At 39.0% G+C, this 8839-nt stretch overlaps 1 pseudogene; it reads right to left on the bottom strand.

The window, feature by feature from the left end:
• Positions 1-7317: 7317 nt before the first annotated feature.
• On the bottom strand, positions 7318-8177 carry LOC140498342 (ER membrane protein complex subunit 4 pseudogene; annotated as a pseudogene).
• Between the last annotated feature and the right edge of the window lie 662 nt (positions 8178-8839).

Here is an 8839-nt window from a genome sequence, read left to right as displayed (position 1 = left end):
TAGAATTCACTTGTAAATCCATCTATTCCTGCAGATTTTTCCATAGGGTGTTCACTGATGGCTTCTTCAATTTCTTTTTCTGCAATGGTATTATTTAAGTATTTCATTTTGTCTTCTGGTAATCTGGGCAATTTATATTTTTGTAAATATTCATCCATTAAGTTGATGGATTTAATTGCATACAATTGGGCAAAATAGCTCTTAACTATTGCTTTAAATTTCCTCTTCATTGGTGGTAAATTCACCCTTACCATTTTTGATACTAGTAATTTGGTTTTCTTTTTTAAAAGATAAAATTAACCAAATATTTGTCTATCTTATTGTTTTTTTTCATAAAACCAGCTCTTGGTTTTATTCACTTGTTTTCCTATTTTCAATTTTTATTAATCCCTTCTTTGATTTTCAGAATTTCTAATTTGTTATTTCATTGGAGATTTTTCTAAGCAGCCTTTTAAGGATCACACTGTTAACCTCCTTTTATGAGTATGGGAATAGAATAGGTGCCCTAAAAACTGTCTTCTTACTTCACTCTGATTACTGCAGCAGGTGGGGATCCTATCCCATGTTTGAAACATGTAAGAAATGTATAAAAACTTTCTGCAAAGAAGGTGATTCCACTCACCATCAGTACATTGAATGTATACACACTTATACACAACACAAAATCCAGTAGACCTGAAAAACAAAGAGCTTTGTTGGAAGAGAACTCAGCTGATATTATATCCCAATAGCATCCCTGAGTGAAACAAAGCTGACAAATGAAAGCCATCTTACTAAAATTGGAGGTGGATACACATTTTTCTGGAGTGACTACAGTGTAGGGGAATGCCATGAAGCTGGTGTAGTTTTGCCCTCAAAACTAATCTAGTCAACAAGCTGGTATGCCTACCAAAAGGAGAGAACAATAGGCTCATGACAATGTGGTTGCCACTTGCAGGAAAACACCATGTCACCATCAACAGTGCCTGTGCTCCCACTATGACGACCTCTGATGAGGTAAAATAAAAACTTTATGAAGACCTGGAGATCCTTATCATCAGTGTGCCAAAAGAGGACAAGCTTATAATTCTGGGTGACTCAAATGCCAGAGCTGGCTCAGATTACTGGACATGTCAGGGAGTCTTTGGGAGGAATGGAGTTGGAAATAGCAACAGCAACGGTCACTTACTCTTGAAGACTTGTGTGTCTCATGACCTCATCACCAACATTGTCTTCTGTTTACTTAAATGCAATAAAACTTCATGAGTGTGCCCTCACAGCAAACACTGGCATCTAATAGACTATATCATTATAAGGAGAAGAGATAGGATGTGAGACTGATAAAGGCAATATGTGATGCACAGTGCTGGACTTATCCTCTCCAAGATAAATATTTACATTCAACAAAAGCAGTGACCCCAAGGGAAAATGACCACCAGAAGAATTAATGTCAACATATTAGAGCATTTCTCTTAGAGGGAACAATTTGTTGCTAACTTGAAGGTAAAGCAGTGCCAACACACAGTTGGCAACAGTGGGGCAGAAAAAAGTGGGCAGTTTTCAGATATACGGTGCATAGCTCTACATTTGTTCTTCTGAATCAGAACATTACAATCATCAAGAAACATTGCAAACATCAAGACTGGTTTGACAAAAATGATGGGGAAATTCAGAAGCTCCTAAACGAAAAATGCCAGAGGATTTACCAGCAGGATAATTTATCCATCTCTAAGGAGGCAACATTTAACTCCATCAAAAGTAAAGTAGAAGCAAAACTTAGAAAGACGCAGGATTCTTGGCTCAGTAGGAAGGCAGATGAAATTCAGTTTTACACTAATAGTAATAAGCCAAAGAACTTTTATGATGCCCGGTAGCTCTTCATGGTTGCATCTCAACTGCTAAGTGCTGATAGAGACACTTTGAGTATTGATAAGGACATGATCCTGGAGTGATGGGCCTAACACTTCCACTGTGTTCTCAAGAGACTATAATCGATCAGTGCTGAAGTCACTGACTACTTACCTCAGGCTGAAGTTAATCCTTCTCTAGACAAATTTCCAACTGAAGAAGAGGTTTTGATTGCCATTTGGCTTCTTTCTTGGCAAAGCACCTGGTAATGATTCTATTCCAAATGAGATTTCCAAGGTAGGAGGTGCATTGCTCATATAAAAGCTGAATGAAATTTTCCAGGTTACATGATAAGACAATGTTATCCCCCAGAAGTTCAAGGACTCCTCCATTGTCTATCTCTATAAAGGTAAAGGAAATAGATTGTCCTGTGACAATCATGAGGCAGGGGGTGGGGTGTCTCTTTTAGTTATTGCTGGTGAGATTCTTACCACGGTCTCCTTAATAGGCTGATCATCACCTGGAAGATGGTCAAATACCTGAGAGCCAGTGTGACTTCAGAAAAGCCTGAGAAATAGTTGATATGGTGTTTGCTGTCTGACAACTCCAGGAGAAATGCCAGGAGCAGGACAGAGGACTGAATACAATGGTTGTAGATCTGACTAAGGCTTTTGATACTGTCAGTCATGACAGTTTGTAGAAAATTATGTTTAATTTTTTTTTTTTTGGCCTAGAGAAGTTCATCACTATTTTACGTTAATTTCATGATGACATATTTACCTGAGTTATGGATAACAGATAATGCTCTTGTGCTTTCCCAGTCACCAATGAAGTGAAACAAGACAGTATACTTGCTCCTGTGCTTTTTAGCATGATGTTTTCAGCTAAGTTGTCAAATGCCTTCAGTGAGGATGAGCGTGGCATCGAGGTCAGCTAACACACTGATGGTAAATTACTCAACTTGAAAAGGCTACAAGCCAAGACTAAAGTAGAGGGAGTTTTGGTACATGATTATCTGTTTTCAGATGATTATGCACTCAACGCAGCCTCTGAAGCTGAGATGCAACATAGTATGAACTGATTCTCTGCTGCTTGTGCTAATTTTTGGTCTAACAATTAACACCAAAAAACACAGGTACTCCATCAGCCAGCAACACACCATCCATATGTGGAATCATTAGTTACAGAAAATGGAAAAGTTTTAAATATGAGGGATAAGTTTACTTATATTGGCAATATAAGGATGTGCATATTGACAATGAGGTTGATGTACATATTGATGATGAGGTTGACATACACATTGTCAGAGCTGGCTCAGAGAAGGCTCCAAAGGAAAGTGTGAGAGAGAAGTATTATTAGACTGACTACCAAACTGAAGGTCTGCAGAGCTGTTGTGCTGACCTCATTGTTGTATGCCTGTGAAACCTAGACAGTTTTTTTTTTCCATGCAAGGAAACTGAATTGCCTACATTTGAATTGTCTTAGGAAAATTCTAAAAATCACCTGGCAGGATAATGTACCAGACAAAGGTTCTTTTTTGAACTCAGTAGATCTAAAAGGGGTCTTTTTGAAAACTTCCAATACTATTTGAAAACCTTGGCAATTGTTACCCAGTATAAGACAGGTAGGGCCTCAAGTTTCCTTAGTCTCCATGTTAAATCACAGCAGTTCAGTATCTTGTTTCCTCTAAACCTAGGGTAAAACTAGGCAAAACCCCACAGAAGTGGTTTCCTTAAATGCAGCTCCATGGAAATATGGAATATCTTTCGATATCTGAGTTTACTTCTTTGACTTCCCAGGTATTGACAGTGCTTTAACTGTATAAGTCAGCAAGATTCTCCAAGACTTTTTCCCATCCAAACTTGATTTTCAGTCTCAGTCAGGATTTTACTAAATCAAATCATTTCTGCCATTGCAGGGAAAGAAAAAAGTCTTAGTTGCACTTCCAAATGCAAGAATCTCCACAGTCTGTACTATTGCAATGCAGAAAATTCAATGAAATAAAACAAGTAGAGAGGCATTCTAAGTTTTTCCTTCCAAGAAAAGAGTTCCATTTGAAGTTACTAGAGATAATGATAGATCAGCAAGAAGAGAAAAGGGACTGAAACAGCATAGGTTATGCTTCATTTCTTTCTTTTCCCCAACACTAGTTTTAAATGTCAACTTTTTGGTCTTTATTTTAATTGCAATGTACCATTGTATCCAAAGTCTTTTACTTGATTCTGCATTAAATATGTTTTTCCTTTGAAAGAATGTCTCCTTCATTCAACCTGAATGAATCATGGGGAATTCAACAAAGGATAATTTTTTACAAAATTTTTCAAGGCAGTGAAGATATTGCTTTATTTCAGTAGATCTAATAGGGGTGTTTTTGAAAATTTTCAACACTGTTTGAAAATCCTGCCAATAGACATCCACTGTATGACAAGTAGTACCTCAAATGCCTTAGTCTCAATGTTAATCAATGCTGTTGAGTATCTAGTTTCCTCCAAACATAAAGTTTTACATTCAGTGATTGTTTTCTTAAATACAGCTACATTGGAATCTTATTTCTTTCAATATTTGAGTTAGTTTTTATGACCTACTAGAATAGATATTGACAGTTTTTTTTATTGTACCAAATCAATAAGGTTCTCTGACTTTTTCCAATCCATATATGATTTTCTATCTCAGTTAAGATATTACCAAATCGATTAATTCCTTCCATTGCAGGGAAACAGAAAAGTCTTAGTTGCAATTCCAAATGCAAGAATCTTCATGGTCTCTAACTAGTGCAGTGTAGTGAAACCAATGAGACAAAACAAGTGCTGAGGTAATACCACTCTTTCCATTTTAAGTTTTTGCTTCTAAGAAAAGCAATCCATTGGATGCTACTGACAAGGGTCAGAAAAGGTGCAGGAACCACTAGAGATCCTTGGCAACCTAGTCTGGAAAGAATTCACTGGACTCAAGCAATCTTAAGTCAAGTAGGCAAAAAAGTTTATTATTATGCCTTTCAGTGGGCAAGAGTTCTTAAGGAACCTGCAATTTAAGGAAGTTATAGATAAAGTTTATATAGATTATTCTATAGTAAGATATGTGCCAAGTATGCTAACTAGGTGTTTGGGGGTGGGATTAGGCAGTGGTTAAGGAGTGGTCTTAAAGGAACATGCACTTTGGGTATCTGCTGTGCAGGTATTTTACCCAAAATTCATAGGGAAATAGCCCAAAGGGGTGGTGGTGGTGCTACATGGAGGTGTGGTTTTAGGCCTGAAATGTCACTGAGACAACCAACAGTCAGGGCTGAACATGGAAAATCAGGTTTCTGTCATCAACATCTTGTTAGACAAGATTAAGGGAAAGGGAGTACACACACATCTGAGTAGAGGATGCATGTGATTAGTCAGTGAGTAGTAAATGTCATTATGACCCAGGGCACAGCCAGTTCAGTCAGTATGTAACTAGCTCTAAGGGACAAATTCTATAGGTACAGCTGGCTACTGTGGCAGGAAGGGCGATAACAATTCTTGCTGGGGCAGGCTGTCCTTGAGCTGGAGGGAGACTGCCTGAGATAGTGTTTTAAGGCTAGGGAGAAATGTGATTTTTAAAGAGAAGTGTGATTTTAGAATTGGGGTCCAAGCACATGCAGCCAAACACCCCATCACTACTAGAGATAAACATATATAGATTAGTAAAAATAGAAAAGGACTCTCAAAAAGAATAGGGTCAACTACTGATATTTCACTTTAATGGCAATGCACCATTATATTCAGTGTCTTTTAAATGATTCTCCTTTACATATTTTTTTCTGTTCTAAGAATGTCTTTTTTATTCAATATGAACCAAGAAGACTTCAGCAAAAGTTAATTTTTGGTAGACTACTCAATGGCATAGATGACATTGCTTAATTTCAGTAAATCCAGTAGAGGTCTTTTGAAAAGTTTCAATACTGTTTGAAAACCCTGCCAATGGACATGTGTATGACACATAGGGCCCCAGGTTGCCTTGGTCTCAGTATTAATCAATGCCTTTCAGTATCAAGTTTCCTTTGAACCTAGGGTAAAGCTATACACACAGAGATTAATTCCTTAAATGTAACTCCATGGAAAACTGGAACATCTTTCAATATATGAATTCACATCTTTGATCACCAAGGTATTGACAATTTTTTCATTGTATCAAATCAGGAAGTTTCTGCAAAACTTTTTCCTGTCCAAACTTGATTTTCTTTTTCAGTCAAGATTTTCACAAAAATAATTTCTGACATTGCAAGGAAAGAGAAAAGTCTTAGTTGTACTTCGAAATGCCAGAATCTCTAGCTATTGCTGATGGGGGATGGAATTCACTCTGGACTCCTAAAAGGACCCCAAAGCCCCTGAACCAAATCTCTGGCACTTGCCTGAGGCATTCATCCCATCCCAATATGATCCTTTTAACTGTCCTATCTTAGAGGCCCTCATTATGGGCACTTGGTCCCACCCCAGCCCATTTCACCTCTCCTTAACTCCATCTAAATCCCCTCCTTGGTTACCTCCCTGTTACCCCAAGCTATTGGTCACTCCTTCATCATATCCAGATCTTCCCACAGTCTTTCTCCCTGTAAAAAGGGTCCATCTTTCTCCCATTAAATTGCTTAGATTCCTAAAATCTGGCCAACAGCATGGATTTTTAAAATGTTGTCCACCTCAACTGGTGTTTCGATAAACCTTGTCTCTCACTGAAAGAAGGCTTGAGTTGAATTCTTTTGAGGCAGAATCCATGCCTTTTGCCCTTGAATTTTAGGGTCCCCAGCATCCCTAGACTGCAGTTTTACTAGAGCATTGAAACTCAGAGCATGCAGCTTTGATGGGCTGGCCTTGCTAATGCCAAACATACACTTGCCTAAAAGCCTATTTTATGGAGACCTCAGACCAGGCAAGTACTCACAGGTTGGTCAGAAAAAGTGATTCAAGAACACTCTCAAGGTCTCCCTTAAGAACTTTGGAATTGATTGCATCATATGGGAGACACTGGCACAAGATAGCCTAGCATGGCATGTTTGTATTGTTAGGTATGACTGAATTTTATTTCCACAGAAATTATATGAAAACAGAAATCGTAAAAGATATGATTTGAAGTCATAATAATGGCTAAAGTCAGAGACAAAACTACTTGTAGGGGGCAGTAGAGTATGTTGGCCACCTGAAAAATCAGCATGTCTGCTACTTTTATTTGTTCTGAGAAGGCCCTGTCCTATATATCATAAGAACTGCCCAGCCAGGTCTCATTCACAAAGGTTAAAGATGAGATCCATTAACCCAGGAGGAGTCTTAGACTATGGGTTTTTGTCATTGATATCCTGGATCTTCAAACCCACTGCTTTTGCTAGTTCTCTTTGCAGTTGAATAAAATCCTTTCTCATACTATCTGATGCAGACAAATGGGGAGGAGACTAAGAGTAATCTTTTTGCCTTGGTATTTCCTTTATTATTATTATTATTATTATTTTTTCTTTTCCAGGAGCCATTCTGAGCAGTTTAATTTATTGAGAGGAGAGGCTGAAGCAGCCACTCTTGTTTACATGGAATTATGGTTCTGATTGTTGTTTTTGCTCTGTATTAGAAACATAAATAATGTTTTTTACATTATTTTCAGCCAGGACCATCTCTGTAGTTTTTCTTTGTTGGTACTCTTCTACTCTAACCCCATAAGCTTTGTTCTGTTTCACCTTTGAGAAAAGAAGTTTTTGGATTCTTCTTTTCAGCACAGGAGATCTTTGTGAAGCAGAACAGACTGAAGTGTTATTGAGAAGGGGCAAATGACAAAAACCAAATGGGATCCAAGGGTGAGAGGGTGCCAATTCATGGTTTCCCCTGATTTTAAGAGTAGCCCACCACCACTGAATTCCATTCTCTCAAGGGGCTCAATGAAAGCCAACCAGTCTGATGCATGTGTAGGTCGCAATCCCATGGACTGGCACTTACAAACAGCTAAAGCCAACCCCATGAGGTTCCCAATGAGATAGACCAAGCCCTGGAGGAATTTCTGGCTTTAACTCTCCAGCATCTTGAAAGTGGCTGAAATGGCCATAAGTGCTTGAATGGGCCACCAGGCCATCATACACACCATCATGGTGGGGAAGATGGAGATGGTGTTGCCTGCCATGCACATGATGAAAAGGTTCATGGGGATCTTTTCTACTAGGATCTGATCTGTTTCCTGCACGCTGGTATCTGACACTTGCTTGTCCAGGTAACCCACTGGATACATGGAATCTCCTTGGCCACCTCCCTGATCACTTCGGCCCCTGCTGCCTCCTCTGGGCCGCTCAGTTCAATGGCCCATTTGAAACGCCAGCCTCGGTTCGCCACCAAACTTGTCTGGGTCCTCATGGCAGCGGCTGCCTCCTAACGCCGCGGAGAAGGAAGCAGAGCCGGATCGCCTATCTTCCCGGGATCCCCGGGAGTGCGAACCCTGCGAAGTCCTGTTCTCGCCTCCTCTGCATTTCCTTTATTAAATAAAGAAAAAAGTCAATGAAGATGAGAAGGGAGGGGGAGATCGAAAGGTCGAAATGAGAAGATGTAGTCAAGGGGTTGGGTTTAGTGAACCCTGGAATCCTGACCAATGGGATTAAAGGTGGTAAATTTGAATTAGGATGATTATAAATAGAGTTTTGTAATTATCTTAAGATGTGTGCTTGCCCCTAGGAAGGGACTCATTTTCACAAGGGGTAAAAGGCCAAGTTCCCTGTCAGAAATGATGTGAAATAAAAATTTTTTACTCTAAATTCACTCATGACTAAGTGGAATTCTTGATGAAAGATTATTTTTTCACATTATCAAAGAAGGTGCTTGCTGTGTTCTATGAGCAAAGCAGAATCAAAATAACTCAAAAAGATTTGCAAATTTTGAGAATCCACCCTAAACGTTCCCAAGGACTGTTTTGTCAGATCTGTGGTAGAGCATTCAGAGCTCTTACTGGTCTGATCAGCCACAGACAAACACACCATTATGTGACTCCAACACAATGATGTCATTTTGGTCTGAATTGGTGA

Source organism: Notamacropus eugenii, chromosome 4, assembly GCF_028372415.1.
Source record: "Notamacropus eugenii isolate mMacEug1 chromosome 4, mMacEug1.pri_v2, whole genome shotgun sequence".
Taxonomy (NCBI): Eukaryota; Metazoa; Chordata; class Mammalia; order Diprotodontia; family Macropodidae; genus Notamacropus; species Notamacropus eugenii.
This window is presented reverse-complemented; position numbering and strand designations above follow the sequence as displayed.